Genomic DNA, 19,396 nt, shown 5'->3' on the forward strand with positions numbered 1-19,396 from the left:
AATCTGCCGACCGCCACCTACGTTATACTTATGTACCCCTAATCTGCTGCCCCTAACCCCGCCGACCCCTGTATTACATTTATTAACCCCTAACCTGCCCCCCACAACATCGCCGCCAGCTACTTAAAATAATTAACCCCTAATCTTCCGACCGCAAAGCGCCGCCACCTACGTTATCCCTATGTACCCCTAATCTGCTACCCCTAACACCGCCGACCCCTATATTATATTTATTAACCCCTAATCTGCCCCCCTCAACGTCGCCGACACCTGCCTACACTTATTAACCCCTAATCTGCCGAGCGGACCTTAGCGCTACTATAATAAAGTTATTAACCCCTAACCCGCCTCACTAACCCTATATTAAATAGTATTAACCCCCTAATCTGCCCTCCCTAACATCGCCGACACCTAACTTCAATTATTAACCCCTAATCTGCCGACCGGAGCTCACCGCTATTCTAATAAATGTATTAACCCCTAAAGCTAAGTCTAACCCTAACACTAACACCCCCCTAAGTTAAATATAATTTACATCTAACAAAATTAATTAACTCTTATTAAATAAATTATTCCTATTTAAAGCTAAATACTTACCTGTAAAATAAACCCTAATATAGCTACAATATAAATTATAATTATATTATAGCTATTTTAGGATTAATATTTATTTTACAGGTAACTTTGTAATTATTTTAACCAGGTACAATAGCTATTAAATAGTTAAGAACTATTTAATAGTTACCTATTTAAAATAATAACAAATTTACCTGTAAAATAAATCCTAACCTAAGATATAATTAAACCTAACACTACCCTATCAATAAAATAATTAAATAAACTACCTACAATTACCTACAATTAACCTAACACTACACTATCAATAAATTAATTAAACACAATTGCTACAAATAAATACAATTAAATAAACTAGCTAAAGTACAAAAAATAAAAAAGAACTAAGTTACAAAAAATAAAAAAATATTTACAAACATAAGAAAAATATTACAACAATTTTAAACTAATTACACCTACTCTAAGCCCCCTAATAAAATAACAAAGCCCCCCAAAATAAAAAATTCCCTACCCTATTCTAAATTAAAAAAGTTACAAGCTCTTTTACCTTACCAGCCCTGAACAGGGCCCTTTGCGGGGCATGCCCCAAGAATTTCAGCTCTTTTGCCTGTAAAAGAATAAATACAATACCCCCCCCCAACATTACAACCCACCACCCACATACCCCTAATCTAACCCAAACCCCCCTTAAATAAACCTAACACTAAGCCCCTGAAGATCTTCCTACCTTGTCTTCACCATACCAGGTTCACCGATCCGTCCTGGCTCCAACATCTTCATCCAACCCAAGCGGGGGTTGGCGATCCATCATCCGGTGCTGAAGAGGTCCAGAAGAGGCTCCAAAGTCTTCCTCCTATCCGGCAAGAAGAGGACATCCGGACCGGCAAACATCTTCTCCAAGCGGGATCTTCAATCTTCTTCCATCCGGTGCGGAGCGGGTCCATCTTGAAGCAGGCGACGCGGATCCATCCTCTTCTTCCGTTGTCTCCCGACTAATGACGGTTCCTTTAAGGGACGTCATCCAAGATGGCGTCCCTCGAATTCCGATTGGCTGATAGGATTCTATCAGCCAATCGGAATTAAGGTAGGAATTTTCTGATTGGCTGATGGAATCAGCCAATCAGAATCAAGTTCAATCCGATTGGCTGATCCAATCAGCCAATCAGATTGAGCTCGCATTCTATTGGCTGTTCCGATCAGCCAATAGAATGCGAGCTCAATCTGATTGGCTGATTGGATCAGCCAATCGGATTGAACTTGATTCTGATTGGCTGATTCCATCAGCCAATCAGAATATTCCTACCTTAATTCCGATTGGCTGATAGAATCCTATCAGCCAATCGGAATTCAAGGGACGCCATCTTGGATGACGTCCCTTAAAGGAACCGTCATTCGTCGGGAGACAACGGAAGAAGAGGATGGATCCGCGTCGCCTGCTTCAAGATGGACCCGCTCCGCACCGGATGCAAGAAGATCGAAGATGCCGCTTGGATGAAGATGTTTTCCGGTCCGGATGTCCTCTTCTTGCCGGATAGGAGGAAGACTTTGGACCCTCTTCTGGACTTCTTCAGTGGATGTCTAGCCCCCGCTTGGGTTGGATGAAGATGTTGGAGCCAGGACGGATCGGTGAACCTGGTATGGTGAAGACAAGGTAGGAAGATCTTCAGGGGCTTAGTGTTAGGTTTATTTAAGGGGGGTTTGGGTTAGATTAGGGGTATGTGGGTGGTGGGTTGTAATGTTGGGGGGGGGGGGGTATTGTATTTATTCTTTTACAGGCAAAAGAGCTGAAATTCTTGGGGCATGCCCGGCAAAGGGCCCTGTTCAGGGCTGGTAAGGTAAAAGAGCTTGTAACTTTTTTAATTTAGAATAGGGTAGGGAATTTTTTATTTTGGGGGGCTTTGTTATTTTATTAGGGGGCTTAGAGTAGGTGTAATTAGTTTAAAATTGTTGTAATATTTTTCTTATGTTTGTAAATATTTTTTTATTTTTTGTAAATTAGTTCTTTTTTATTTTTTGTACTTTAGCTAGTTTATTTAATTGTATTTATTTGTAGCAATTGTGTTTAATTAATTTATTGATAGTGTAGTGTTAGGTTAATTGTAGGTAATTGTAGGTAGTTTATTTAATTATTTTATTGATAGGGTAGCGTTAGGTTTAATTATATCTTAGGTTAGGATTTATTTTACAGGTAAATTTGTTATTATTTTAACTAGGTAACTATTAAATAGTTCTTAACTATTTAATAGCTATTGTACCTGGTTAAAATAATTACAAAGTTGCCTGTAAAATAAATATTAATCCTAAAATAGCTACAATGTAATTATAATTTATATTGTAGCTATATTAGGATTTATTTTACAGGTAAGTATTTAGCTTTAAATAGGAATCATTTATTTAATAAGAGTTAATTAATTTCGTTAGATGTAAATTATATTTAAGTTATGGGGGTGTTAGTGTTAGGGTTAGACTTAGGGGTTAATACATTTATTAGAATAGCGGCGAGATTCGGTCGGCAGATTAGGCGTTAATAATTGAAGTTAGGTGTCGGCAATGTTAGGGAGGGCAGATTAGGGGTTAATACTATTTATGATAGGGTTAGTGAGGCGGATTAGGGGTTAATAACTTTATTATAGTAGCGCTCAGGTCCGCTCGGCAGATTAGGGGTTAATAAGTGTAGGCAGGTGTCGGCGACGTTGAGGGGGGCAGATTAGGGGTTAATAAATATAATATAGGGGTCGGCGATGTTAGGGCAGCAGATTAGGGGTACATAGGGATAAAGTAGGTTGCGGCGTTTTACGGAGCGGCAGATTAGGGGTTAAAAAAAATATGCAGGGGTCAGCGATAGCGGGGGCGGCAGATTAGCGGTTAATAAGTGTAAGGGTAGGGGTGTTTAGACTCGGGGTACATGTTAGAGTGTTAGGTGCAGACGTAGGAAGTGTTTCCCCATAGGAAACAATGGGGCTGCGTTAGGAGCTGAACGCTGCTTTTTTACAGGTGTTAGGTTTTTTTTCAGCTCAAACAGCCCCATTGTTTCCTATGGGAGAATCGTGCACGAGCACGTTTTTGAGGCCGGCCGCGTCCGTAAGCAACTCTGGTATCGAGAGTTGCATTTGCGGTAAAAATGCTCTACGCTCCTTTTTTGGAGCCTAACGCAGCATTTGTTTGAACTCTCGATACCAGAGTTAATTTTATGGTGCGGCCAGAAAAAAGCCCGCGGAGCGTTAACAGCCCTTTTACCGCCAAACTCCAAATCTAGGCCTTAGTTTGAAACAACCCTAGGCAGAAGACCAAGGTTAGAACATAAAACCACCTTAACTGAACAAAAACAAGGTAAGGAGATATAAAAAGTAATGCCGAAAGCTCAGACACTCTCTGAGCAGAAGAAAAGGCAACAGGAAACAAAACTTTCCACAATAATAATTTAATAATAATTAAATGCATAGGTGCAAACGGAACCCCTCGAGGAACGAAATTCAACCTCCATAGAGGAGCAACCGATTTAAACACAAGCCTGATTTTAATCAAAGCCTGAAAAAAAGGATAGAATATCTGGTACATCTGGCAGACGCTAGTGTAACAAAATAGATAAGACAGAAATCTGACCCCTTAGGGAACTCACTGATAACCCCTTCTCCAATCCTTTCTTGGAGAAAAGACAAAGTCCTGAGAATCATAATACCACTCCACGCGTAGCTCTTGGATTCACACCAAAGAAGATATTAGCACTATCCTACGGTAAATCTTACTAGACTTACTTGCCCAAATAAAGGAAGTCATAACCTAAATAGAAAACCCTCGCTTGGACAGGACCAAGCGTTCAATCTCCAAGCAGTCAGCTGCAGAGAAACTAGATTTGTGCAACTGAAAGGACCCTAAATGAAAAAAAGGTCCGTCCTCAATGGAAGCCTCTAAGGTGGCAAAGAAGACATGTCCATCAAAGCGGCATAGCAAATCCTGCGAGGACACTCCAGATCAAGAAGGATCACTGATGTCCTCTCCTGTTTGACTCGAGCAATCACCCTGGGAAGAAGAGCAAACAGAGGAAATACATGCTTGGGATCCCTGCCCACTCCCCCAGATAAAATGTCTGCCTGCTCAGAACGTCTGCCTCCCAGATCGCCGACAGATGGCAAGTGAGACTCCGCCCACTGCATTATCTTGGCTACTTCTGTAATCGCTAAGGAACTCCTTCTTCCTCCCTGATGATTGATGTAAGCTACCATCGTAATGTTGTCCAACTGAAATCTGATGAATTGGGCTGAAGCCAACTGAGGCCTAGCCCAAAGAGCATTGAATATTGCTCTCAACTCCAGAATATAAATGGGAAGTAGAGACTCCACCGGAGTCCATACATCCTGAGCCTTTAGAGAGTTCCAAACTGCTCCCCAATCTAACAGACTAGCATCCGTTGTCACTATCACCCATGAGTATCCGCGGAAGCACGTCCCCTGGGACAGATAATCCAGTGACAACCACCATAGAAGCCCTTGTCTCCTGATCTAGATATATTAGAGGAGACCGATCTGTATAATCTCTATTCTACTGCCTGAGCATGCTCAATTGCAGAGGCCTGAGATGAAACCATGCAAACGGTACAATGCCGCCACCATCAATCCGATTACCTCCATGCACTGAGCCACTGACGGCCGAGGATTGGACTGAATGGTTTGACAAGTATTCAGAATTTTTAACTTTCTGACCTCCGTCAGAAAAATCTTCATTGAAACAGAGTTGATAACAGTCCCCAGAAAGGGCACCCTTGTCTGAGGAACTAACAAACTCCTTTCCAGGTTAACCTTCCACCTGTGGGTCCTTAGGAAGGAAAGCACAATGTCAGTATTGGACCTTGCCAGTTGAAAAGAAGATGCCTGGATCAGTATATTGTCCAGATAAGGCGCCACTGCTATGCCCCGCGGTCTTAGAACCGCCAATAAAGACCCCAGAACCTTTGTTAAAATTCTGGGCGCCGTTTACCAAACGGAAAGGGAGAGCCACAAACTGATTATGGTTGTCCAAAAAGGCAAACCTCAGGAACTTGTGATGATCTCTGTGGAAAGGAACATGAAGGTACGCAACCTTTAAATCCACTGTCGACATAAATTGACCCTCCTGGAGCAAATGGAAGAATGGTACAATGGTTTCCATCTTGAAAGATGGGACCCTGAGAAACCTGTTTAGACTCTTGAGATCTAAGATAGTTCTGAAGGTTCTCTCCTTTTGGGAATTACAAACAGATTTGAATAAAAAACCTGCCCCTGTTCCTGAATTGGAACAGGACAAATGACACTCAAAGAAGAGAGGTGTCTTACTCAAAGTAAGAACGACCTTCCATATTTTTTTTTATTAACTTTGTTTTTCAATGTCCATTGACTTTGAACAACTCAATTTATTCTGGCAGAAGTGGGATCTGAACCCATGCCTCCGAAGAGACTGGATGAATGAAAAAAGAAAGTCTGCCCGCTACCTACATCCGATCCCGTATCTGGGACATGGTCTTCATGCTGTCCTTGATTCAACAGCAGGCTAATTGGATCCTTATGAATTTAATTCCATCAAGCCAGGATCCAACAAGGCCCGCTTGTAATGGAATTTTGTTTTTTAAATAGAGCATACATCTGAATATCAAGGCTCTAACCATAAGGCTCAAAGAGCTAGGACAGAGAAAACTGAAAACTACGCTCTCATGTTGATAACCTTACGGCAAGAATTTAAAATAAAGGAAGTAGTCAAATTGAAAGTCCTTTATCCTATCCTCGATTTTGTCCAGGGGAGTTTCTGACTTAATAGCATCAGACAATGCATCAAACCAATATGTTGTTGCACCAACGACAACAGGAAAATACACAGCTGGATACCATTGTAAGCCCTGGTGTATAACCCTTTTCCAATTAACGTCCATAGGGCCTTTGAAAAAAATCTAAATATTCTCTAAGGATATAGTAGTTCTCTTAGTCAAGCTGAAAAACTACTCCGATCACCCTAGGAAATGTCTACCCAGCCTCCTTAGCTGAGTCCGTTATGGGAAACCTCCCTTTAAATATAAGGAATGTGGTCCTATTCCATTCCTTATAACTCACTGGCCACACTAGGATAGATTACACCGTATAGAACTAAGGTTGAAAAATTCCTCTAGTTAACGATAGCTTCCATGTTGGAAAAGCATAAAATACAGAGAAAAAACCGGACACCTCAGGTAGGCCCTAACATTTTGTAGAGACTATAGGTTTGTGTCATAAAGAAACCATTGGCCACATACTCCCAAATAGCAAACGCCTAAATAGGAGAAGGTTCAGAAAAAAAAGAGTGTAATTTTTTAATAAAAATAAAACTTTACTGTCACTTTAATTTTTTTTAAGAAACTTTTTATTTCTGTGTGCAATTACTATGTTAATTTAGCTGTTAACAGACATCGCTATGAACAATAAAGAAGCAATGACTAGAGCAATAATTCCCATTGTAAAGAACCACAGAGCACTGAATGTGGGGCAGAAAAGTCCCTTTACTAAGTCTTTGGCATAGATTGACCAATGTCAATGGACTCCTGAACAGCAATAGTCTTAGAAGGAGTATTTACAATAAAAATTTGACATACAACAAAACGTTACTGTTTCTTTAAATTTTAAAGTAACATTATCTTTTGTGTGCTTCTGTGCATGTATAGGCCACAACAAATTTGAAACACTTGAGGGAAAAATTCCTCAATCCCCTTATGAATAGATGAACAAGGGAAGAGATTAGCAGTTGCAATAACATAAAGGAACTTTACAACCCTTTAAAGAGCAACTTCTTTACTTAAATTAAGTTGCCAAGGAAAAACAAGAGGCAGATAAATGTAAACCCTCAGACAATCCAAGAACGCCCTTCTTTGCTATACAAAGTTATAACTCAGCTGAAACGCTGTCATTGAAGCGCAAACACTGACAGCAATTCCATTCCAATAACCAGAAACATGAAGAAAAAAATAGTGTGCAGATCCCCTGATCCTTCTGATAACCGGAAGCTCAGGCAGGAAAGTGTAACTAAACTGGCGTCAAACAAACTCCACCCCTTGTGGGCGTGTGAAAGTTTAACTCCCGGTCGCCATCTTTGTTAAGTCACCGGGATAAAAACAACTAGGCAATCTACCTCACCTCTTATGTAGATTGAAACATCACCATGGCAAATATGTAGAAACGCATAGTGCATCTGCAACACAGTAACCCAACAAGTTCTGCCCTCCGTGGGCGTTTCAATAGTAAACTCCTGGTCTTTTAGCCATTGCTATGGGAGAAAACTACTAACTGAGCCGTCATACTGCATGATCCATTAAGTAACAGAAAAACACCCTTACACTGAGTTTCTGCCTAACAGTACATTGAATCCCTTGACCCAAAATAATAAAAAGGGAATCCCCCTCACACTGAGCTTGTGCATTATAGCTCATATTAAATCGGTTACCGATTAGTGAGGACCGCCAGAAGGAGAGTTACAATTAACCCCAGTGCTTTCCATACTGACCAAGTAACCCCTAGTACACTTGGAGACATATCTGCAACCCCTATAAGGAGTCCATTATCACATGAGGTCTAGTATAGAAAATAAAGTGCTCCAACTTATTCTGAGTTTTCTTCCCCCAGAAATAAAGTTAGCACTTACCTTGAATGCTGTGCGACAGCATGGCCGTCCAGCAGGTTTTCAGAGGTTCTCTCCCTCTCATAGCCCTGTGGACTAAGATCAGCGTGAGTTAAAAGAGCTTACGCTATCTGAATTAGGACAGCAAAAATGTATAGGAGGAGCAGTGAGAATTATGTCCCACCAGTTCCTATTGCTTTAAAGCCACCAAATGCCCTACTGTAGAGACTGATCTGGTCTAGGCTACACCCCAGAACAAAGTAGCACCATTGGCACTACTTTAAAAATAATAAACACTTGATTGAAGAATCTTTGCTAACACCTCACTTTGCCATCTCCTATCTTACTAACACAGGCAAAGAGAATGACTGGGGTGGGAGGAGCTATATATACAGCTCTGCTGTGGTGCTCTTTGCCGCCTCCTGAAGACCAGGAGGTGAATATCCCACAAGTAAGAATGAAATCCGTGGACTCATCGTATCTTAAAAAAGAAATCTTCTGTAATTTTTTTGGAACATTAAAATGCTTGAATTAACAATTTATTTTATTTGTTGTATTTTGTTTTTACATAGAAGTTGGCAACCCTAATGTCAGAGTTTATAAACTTGGATTGGATTGGCAGAGAAAAGTTTACTCGTGGTCCAGTGACAGATCAGTGTGAAAAGAAGTAGCATCCGTTGCCACTGCAGTGGTCTTGCTGCTCAGGGGTGTTGCAATTGGTGAGTAAGAAAATGAACAGATACAAAGTGTTCTGTACCTTTTTTATTTTTTTTACATGGAAATGCAGGAATTAACAAATCACCTTTGTGTTAATATTTTTATTTCAAAATAAGAGTTGTGTACCGTAACGGCAGATTTTCCAAATTTGAATTGGATTGGCAGAGACAAGTTTACTCATGGTTCAGTGACAGATCAGTGTGAAAAAAAGTTGCATCCATTGCCACTGCAGTGGTCTTGCTGCTCAGGGGTGCTGCAATTGGTGAGTAGGAAAATGAACAGATACAAATTGTTTTGTACATTTGATGACATGGAAATGCTGGATTTAACCAATCACTTATTTTTATAATAGGAGTTGTCAACTGTAACGCCAGATTTTAAAAATAATATAGTCCCTAAAGGTCTGACTATAGACTGTGCTTTCACACTTAAAGGGACACTGAATCCAATTTTTTTCTTTCGTGATTCAGATAGAGCATGCAATTTTAAGCAACTTTCTAATTTACTCCAATTATCAAATTTTCTTCATTCTCTTGGTATGTTTATTTGAAAAGCAAGAATGTAAGTTTAGATGCCGGCCCATTTTTGGTGAACAACCTGGGTTGTCCTTGCTGATTGGACAGCACCAATTAACAAGTTCTATCCATGGTACTGAACCAAAAAATTGCTGACTCCTTAGCTTAGATGCCTTCTTTTTCAAATAATGATAGCAAGAGAGCGAAGAAAAATTGATAATAGGAGTAAATTAGAAAGTTGCTTAAAATTGCATGCTCTATCTGAATCATGAAATAAAAAATTTGGGTTCAGTGTCCCTTTAACTCCCAAGAATTCTCTGACAAATGGAATAAAATTATTAATGACGCCTCACGAGAATTAATGAAGTTGATCATTGAATACAGGGAATTCCTATTAATTAATATTGATGTGGAGATTAAGAATGAGGAAAGCAACATGGAGCTTTTTAAGGATTCTCAGACATTTAAAGAAAAAGAAGATAATTTGTATACTGAGATCAATAAATTAAAGGACAACACTATTGCTAAAAAGACTAAAAAAATCAATAGAGACTTGAACATGGCACAAGAGAGACTAGAGAACAATGCTTCTGCACAGACGATAGAAACAGAATTTAAAGTAGATGTGGTCACTAATCAACCGAAGAGAGATGAATGGACCACATCCAATAATAATAATAAGAAATACAACTACCCCAACAGACATGGGAAGGGGGATGACCATAGATTGTATAGACAACAGACCACTCGTACATCAGAATATTCTTATCAATCTGATATGAATATGAGGATAAATTCTGATCAATATGCTAACAATGACCAGTACAGAGGTAGGAGGGACAATAGAAATTTTGCCCCGTACGGTCACAACTATAGACCCCAACATCATAATGGGCCACCCTCAAATAGATTTAAAGATAACATAGATATGGAGGGCATCAGCAATATTATGGCTATAGGGAGAGATTCTCCCAATATGGCCAAAATAGGTATTTCCAATCACCTCAATACCAAAGATAAACATATGACCATGATGATAATTCTGGGTACATACAGGATGTGAGGCATCAGATCCACCATACTGGACACAATAGACCTAATTCCCATTATTATAATAACAACCAAGGTGACTACACCACTCATCATAGTAGAAATTGGAGGGATGGTTATAAACAGGATGGAAATAGGTTTGCAGTATTGGGGAGAACAATTACCAATCCCCAACTGGAATCAAATGATAATAGACCTCTGACTACGATACATAACCATTGTGACAATCCCATTCAAACCCCTGCCCCTTCCTCATCTTCCTCCTCTTTTTTAGGGAAGGGACAGTACAATGCCCCACGAGAGATCTAAACTCAGGCAAAAGAAAACAAATATTGTTAGAAGACACGGAAACACCATTAAAAAGAAGATACATAGAGGGTAAAGAGCAGGGATACGAACTAAGAATAAATTAATATCTAATGATTCTGTCGCAAATACCATGAACACTGACATACCAGCAGAGATGAGTAATGCAATTACCCCTAACGATATTAAAGGCATATACAATTTAAGTGACACCACACTGTCAGTGGGGGAGAAACAGGTATTAAGCTTGGGCCTTACTTATGCGCCCTCACAAGGTTTAGATACATTTCAAACCTACTTAAACACAAAAGAATTTGTGAGGAAACTGACTCTTAAGAAGTATTTTATGAAAACCCCTTTGGAACGTAGTCATTCCAATGCTGAATATCAGTCCAATTCTGACCGATATATACACACTGACCTAAAACCTAATTTCTTCCCTACTAACCATTAAGGTCCAGCAATAGAATCTTTTGAGACCATGGTGAGCAACAACATTAAAAAATTAAAATCACAGAACACAATGCGTCCAAATTTGACGAAGAGTCAACTAGAAAACTAGAGAATAATAGGGAAATTATCATCAAGCCTGCCGATAAAGGCGGTGGGATAGTGAATCTTAACAAAACTGATTGTTCAAAAGAAAGTAATAGGATATTGGGTGATAAAGAGACATATGAGATACTAAACTCTAACCCCACAGAAAATTATAATAGGACATTAGACCATCTATTGGTGGAGGCCAACAACTCAGGGATTATCAATAGTAAAGAGTTTAATTACTTATCTAATAAATATCCTAAGACCGGTCTTTTATTACTTGCCGAAAATCCATAAGAACTTAATAAACCCACCCGGCAGACCTATAATTTCTGGCATTGGATCCCTGTCTAGTAATTTGTCAAAATATATTGACAAAAACTTACAGACATTCGTTAAAAATTTGCCTTCCTATTTACAAGACGCCACTGAAGATCTTAATATATTAAACAACATAGAATGGGAAGAAAATTAAACATGGGTAACGTGTGACGTGACATCTCTATACACATGTATTCCCCATACGGAAGGTCTGACTCAGTGGAATATTATCTGGATAAATTTTCAGGTATGCCTCAAGAACAGAAAGAGTTCATCTTGAATGGCATAGAGTACATCTTAAATCATAATTATTTCAACAACGAAGGTAAATTCTATAGACAAATTTGCGGCACAGCCAAGCTATGCTAATTTATATATTGGCAAATGGGAATCAATCTTTTGGGATTCCTGCCCAGTTAGCGCGGACCTGGTCCTATACAAAAGATATATTGATGATATATTAATGATTTGGAGGGGCAGTCATGAAGACATCATTTATACTCTAGAGGTGATGAATCAAAACCAGGCCAACTTAAAAATTACTTATTCAATAAGTAAAGATTGTATCAACTTTCTAGACCTTGATATTCAAGTGAAAGGTGGTATTATTGAAACAGCGACATACTTTAAAGATGTCGACTGTAACAATTATATCCACCATACAAGTTGTCATCTTCATAGATGGATCAATAACATCCCAAAAGGACAACTCATGCGGGTTAGAAAGAATTGCTCGAATGAGAATACCTGGATCACACAATCCCTCAAACTTAAGGGGAGATTTCTAGAAAGGGGATACAATGAAGAACTAATAGATAATACCATCAATGAATTTGGGAAGATAGATAGGAAGTCCCTCTTAAACTATAAAAACAAAAATAAGATAACCCCAATGCAAAATACTGAACTGACAGGTGTATTTTATCAATACTGTGTCCAACGAATTTACTCATTTACATTGTAAACGCAAGATATTGCGTATGGATCTTCACTAAAAGACTTTTTAACAATTTTGCAAGACATCTTATAACGAAGGACATTTTTATTATAAACAATATAGTTTTTACAAACAATATATATAAGGAATAATTCATCCTTAAGCAGATTCTGGCTAAGCGGTTTATGTATTCCGTATAACCTTTATTAATACGTAATTCAAAGTAACTAAGATCTACTTTAATTTGTGATTTTATATGCAAGGTTGCATATACTATTTTAGCATTTATGTCTGATAAAACATTAGTCATACATAAAGAGAAACTCAGTAGTGCAAGAAAATGAATGTAGTGAATAACCACTTATACCAGCTATTGATTGGTGAGTTGTAAACGGTAAACAGCCTTCAGATAGAATACGATATTACAATTTCAAACTGCAAAGTCTGTTGCCGGAGTCAGTCCCCCCACTGCTGCCCAAGCATTTACCGGTATTATATTGGATCTGTGATGCACGGGTACCTCGTACCTCATTCAAGTGCTCGTCCTTCCACCGGCTCAGCTGCTTGGCTTCCTCGTGGGTCTGGGAATGTGCAGCGTCTCTCCGCTTTCGGCAAGCGCCGAATCCTATTGGCTGGTTATAGTGTCAGTCAGCAGGAACCAATCCATGATAGACATCAAGCTGAGAATTCACCTGTAGCTGTAAGATGAAAACACACACCTCCCCACAGCACGATCATCCAGGAATCACTGGCAAAAGGGCATAAAGTGAGAATACGGCAATCCTGGAGATGATGAATAAAAAGTCTTTATTTCAAACAAATAGTGTTTAAAAGCGAAAGGCACACACATATAAAAGCATAGCAGGTGTGGCACTGTCTGGCTTACGCGTTTCGGCTTGGAGCCGTAGTCATAGCCTATAGTGCTATGTGTCACACCTGTAATATACCCTTACCTACAATCTAATTGGTTAAGAAATAAAAGACACACCTGTTGCTTATCTACTCTATACAATGTAGTGCTAAGTAATACACGAACCTCCAATGCAATTAAAGCACTAACCTAGCGTGCTAATATACAGAGTCTAGTGAGTAAAGGGAAAGTGGTTTAAAGCAGATAGAATACACATAATCTGAACAGCATAAGAGAATAATACTAATATGGAGAAAAATTAGCATTAAATGCACATGTGAACCAACAGTTAAATATAAAATATTCAAAATATTCAGAGAGCAGAAGAGCAAAACATAGGGGTTAACTCATCCTGTATACCCTAACCCTATATAATAATTAAAAATAAGCCCAAAGGGATGATATAAGAAAGATAATGATTTTACATCACTCTCAAAATGCTAAAAAAAGGGGGGGGGGTGCTTTTGCTAAATACAAAGTCTAAATAGAATTTCTACTTACAGTTAAACTTCTTGTGTTCTTACAGTATGCATGAAATACATATATGGAAAAAGGGCTTAACTGAAAGGGTGTATGGAGTAAAAAATGCTCCAGAGAAGATTACCACAGATTCATAATATCGTACTTAGAGTTAAGACCATTAGGGATGCGAGTGCTCATTGTAAAGATCCAATGTGCCTCTCTCAACTCTAGTAAATGATCTATGGAACCACCTCTTTTAGGTCTGTAGACCCTTTCTATGGCACTCCAGGAAAAGGAAGACAGATTACCTCCATGATGTACCCCAAAGTGCTGAATTACAGGGGTGCTGGATTTGGCTCTAGTGAAAGAGGAAAGATGTTCCCTAATTCTGGTGTTAACATCTCTTGAGGTGAGACCTATATATTGAATTCTGCATGTTGAACAGTTGAGAACGTAAATCACATTTGTACATGTGCAATTTAAGAGTGTTTTAATGTTAAACGTTTTTTCCTGTAACGTAACTGGTAAATGTATTCCCTGTGTGTGCAAACTCACAGGGTTTGCACTTCTTATGGCCACATTTATGCATGCCCTGGTGTCTGATCCACGCACAGGCTTGATTAGTGTTAGTGGGCAGCATAGTGGGAGACAGCAGAGATCCCAGTGTGGGGCCTTTCTTGTATGCACACCTGACCCCCCTTTTAACTGTTTCAATTAATTTGTCATCTGCCTTAAGTATGTTAAAATGTTTGCGTATGATAGAACAGATGTCATTGTATTGTCCACTACGTGTGGTGACAAAGGTCACTCCATCAAATTGCTTGGAGTCAGTTCTCTGTTTGTCTACCAGGAGACTAGCTCTGGTTTTAAGATTCACTGTGTGTTTAGCCCTACAGATCGCTTTTTTTGGATATCTGCGTTCATATAACCTGGACTCAAGGTCTCTGGCAAGTGTCCTAAAGTCACTGTCATCCGAACAGTTCCTTTTGAGCCTGATCATCTCCCCCTTAGCAATCGCTTCAGGGACATGTTTCGGATGGCAGCTCGTACCAAACAGGACTGAATTCCCTGAAATGGGTTTCCTATAGGAAACTGTTTTAACTTTACCATTGGGAAGTCCTATTAGGGTAAGATCTAAAAAATTAGCCCTTTTGTCATCAGATTCAAAAGTAAATTTGAGATTCATGTTGTTCCTGTTAAGGAATGAACAGAATTCTTCGGCTTGCTGTTGGGTTCCTGTCCAAACAAAAATCAGATTGTCTATATATCTCTTGTATGTGGATATATAGACGCGAAAGGGGTTACTATCTCCAAAGATGTGGAAAAACTCCCAGAATCCTAGAAAAAGATTCGCATACGAGGGGGCAAATTTCGCCCCCATCGCTGTTCCACATCTCTGGAGATAGTAAACCCCCTCAAACACAAAAAAGTTGTGTGTTAGGAGGAACCCTACCACCTTCACAATGAAACAATTGAAGTCTTCAGTGTAATTGGCAAAATTTTCAAGAAAAAAACATATAGCCTTCAGACCTATGTCATGGGGTATACAGGAGTAGAGTGAGACAGCATCCACAGTCAACCATCTAGATTGAGATGTCCAAGTAACATTATTCATTAACTGTAAAACATGTTTTGTATCCCGCAAATGCGAGGGCAATGAAGTTACCATCGGCTGTAGGATGCTGTCCACCCACTCAGATAGATAGCACAACAAGGATTCAACCCCACTCACAATGGGACGACCCTTGACTTCAGAGAGGGACTTGTGGACCTTGGGAAAATGATGAAAAACGGGAATCTTTGGAAAGTCAGGAACCAGATATGCAAAAGTTGTCGAATCAATGAAGCCTGATTCCATTCCCTCATCCAAAAGATCCACAAGTTCCCTCCTGAAGACAGAGGTGGGATCACCCTTAAGGATGGAATAATCATCCTTATTGTTGAGTTGCCTTAATGCTTCAGCAACGTAAGCTTCACGGTCAAGAACAACAGTCATTCTGCCTTTATCGGCTTTTCTTATAGTGATACTGGAGTTATCTTTTAACTCTTTAACTGCTGTTCTTTCCCTGAAACTTAAGTTGTTCTTGGGTCGTTTATTGGACTGTTTGAGGGCAATGAGATCCTGTTCCACCCTATTGTAGAAAGTTTCCACAATATTTCCCCTGACCTGTATAGGGTAAAAGGTGGATTTACCCCTACTAGAGGGACCTCTACTGTGTGTACCCTGCGAATTGTGTGTGGACTCTAACTGTAGTTGTTGCAGAGAAACCACATCGCAAGTTTGTGAGAAAGAGAGAGACTCAATGTGGGCTGAAGTCCCCTGTTGTTCACTATCGGTAACCCCAGTAGTGGTAGCAAAAAACTTCTTCAAAGTGATATTTCTAATGAATTTGTTCAAATCAAGTAAAGTTTTGAAAACATCAAAGTCATTCGTGGGTTAAAAATTAAGACCCAAACTGAGTACTTTCAATTGATCAGTGGTAAGCGATATGGATGAATGATTTATAACATTGTTGTATGTGGCATTTATTTGTATTTTGAGATTGGTTTGGCCTGTCTCAGCTGGTATCTCTGTTGTCCCTGTGAATTGTGGTAAGCTTGTGTCTTGGATTTGGTCCCCCCCCCTTTGTGTGAAATCTGGTCCTGGGGAAAAACCTGTTATATAAGACCTGTATTCCCTGTTGGTGCAGTGTTATAATGTGTGTCAGGTTGAGGTGCAGAAATTGGGTACATAGGATAATTAGAATTAGCAATAGAAGTATGCAATGTCTCAGCTGAATGTATCATAGGGGTAGTTTCAGACCTATGTACAGATTGTAAATTATTTTGTGTTTCTCCTACAAACTGAGGTTTAGTGATAGTAGCACTAGCAGTTAGACCTGGTGTTAGAGTATTAAATGTTTCGTCACTGCCATCAGTGCTATATTCTGTATCACTTCCAGTAAAGGTTACATTTCTAGTATTATTTATCTGTCTTTGTTCCTTTGACCCTTTCCTCTCCTCCCAAACCTTGGCTGATTTTGTCTAAGTGTGGACCTTTGTTTTTTACTCCATATATACACTGTATTATTAAGATAATCATTCTTATCCCTCAAAAATTTAGTGTGTTTTCTCTCCATGATTGTGGATCTGCTAGTAGCTAGAATACCTCTAAGGATATTATCAAATTTAGCAAAGTCTGAAACTGTACTACGTAAGTTTAGTTCTGCCTGTAACTCTGCAATTTCTAATTTGACTTTTTCAAGTTGCTTAACCTTATATTATAACATAAGAAGCATCAAGTTCAGTGAGCAATTAGATAAAACTTGATTCCATTCCTCCACAAAGTCTATATCATTACAGTCCACATCAAAAGTGGGGAATTTAAAAAATCGTAGGCCTCTGGGGACCATTTGTAATGACCGATATTTTTCAATTGTCCAAATGTCCCACTGAATTTTGGACTCTTTAATGAGCAGATTCTCCATCATGTCAAAAAGTGAACTAAGTGTCAGTACACTCTTGTCCTCAGAGAAAATCACTTCACTGTTTACAGTCCCTTCTTGTCTTGCTGTGTAAAGCATCAAAGAATAAAACTGCTGTATAGAAGGTTGTATAGAGGTGTGAGCCATTTCGTCCATATTGCTGTGGGGAGCCCAAGGCTTATAAATGTGTGTGTAAGTAGCGCTACTACTGAGTGTTGGTACAGCCAGTAAAGTACCCAAATAATCAGTCATACATAAAGAGAAACTCAGTAGTGCAAGAAAATGAATGTAGTGAATAACCACTTATACCAGCTATTGATTGGTGAGTTGTAAACGGTAAACAGCCTTCAGATAGAATACGATATGACAATTTCAAACTGCAAAGTCTGTTGCCGGAGTCAGTCCCCCCACTGCTGCCCAAGCATTTACCGGTATTATATTGGATCTGTGATGCACGGGTACCTCGTACCTCATTCAAGTGCTCGTCCTTCCACCGGCAAAAGCGAAAGGCACACACAAATAAAAGCATAGCAGGTGTGGCACTGTCTGGCTTACGCGTTTCGGCTTGGAGCCGTAGTCATAGCCTATAGTGCTATGTGTCACACCTGTAATATACCCTTACCTACAATCTAATTGGTTAAGAAATAAAAGACACACCTGTTGCTTATCTACTCTATACAATGTAGTGCTAAGTAATACATGAACCTCCAATGCAATTAAAGCACTAACCTAGCGTGCTAATATACAGAGTCTAGTGAGTAACGGGAAAGTGGCTTAAAGCAGATAGAATACACATAATCTGAACAGCATAAGAGAATAATACTAATATGGAGAAAAATTAGCATTAAATGCACATGTGAACCAACAGTTAAATATAAAATATTCAAAATATTCAGAGAGCAGAAGAGCAAAACATAGGGGTTAACTCATCCTGTATACCCTAACCCTATAGCATAATTCAAAATAAGCCCAAAGGGATGATATAAGAAAGATAATGATTTTACATCACTCTCAAAATGCTAAAAAAAAGGGGGGGTGCTTTTGCTAAATACAAAGTCTAAATAGAATCTCTACATACAGTTAAACTTCTTGTGTTCTTACAGTATGCATGAAATACATATATGGAAAAAGGGCTTAACTGAAAAGGGTGTATGGAGTAAAAAATGCTCCCAAGAAGATTACCACGGATTCATAATATCGTACTTAGAGTTGAGACCATTAGGGATGCGAGTGCTCATTGTAAAGATCAAATGTGCCTCTCTCAACTCTAGTAAACGATCTATGGAACCACCTCTTTTAGGTCTGTAGACCCTTTCTATGGCACTCCAGGAAAAGGAAGACAGATTACCTCCATGATGTACCCCAAAGTGCTGAACTACAGGGGTGCTGGATTTGGCTCTAGTGAAAGAGGAAAGATGTTCCCTAATTCTGGTGTTAACATCTCTTGAGGTGAGACCTATATATTGAATTCTGCATGTTGAAAGGTTGAGAACGTAAATCACATTTGTACATGTGTAATTTAAGAGTGTTTTAATGTTAAACATTTTTTCCTGTAACGTAACTGGTAAATGTATTTCCTGTGTGTGCAAACTCACAGGGTTTGCACTTCTTATGGCCACATTTATGCATGCGCTGGTGTCTGATCCACGCACAGGCTTGATTAGTGTTAGTGGGCAGCATAGTGGGAGACAGCAGAGATCCCAGTGTGGGGCCTCTCTTGTATGCACACCTGACCCCCCTTTTAACTGTTTCAATTAATTTGTCATCTGCCTTAAGTATGTTAAAATGTTTACGTATGATAGAACAGATGTCATTGTATTGTCCACTATGTGTGGTGACAAAGGTCACTCCATCAAATTGCTTGGAGTCAGTTCTCTGTTTGTCTACCAGGAGACTAGCTCTGGTTTTAAGATTCACTGTGTGTTTACCCCTACAGATCGCTTTTTTTTGATATCTGCGTTGATATAACCTGGACTCAAGGTCTCTG

This window comes from Bombina bombina, chromosome 4, assembly GCF_027579735.1.
Source record: "Bombina bombina isolate aBomBom1 chromosome 4, aBomBom1.pri, whole genome shotgun sequence".
In the NCBI taxonomy this organism is placed as follows: Eukaryota; Metazoa; Chordata; class Amphibia; order Anura; family Bombinatoridae; genus Bombina; species Bombina bombina.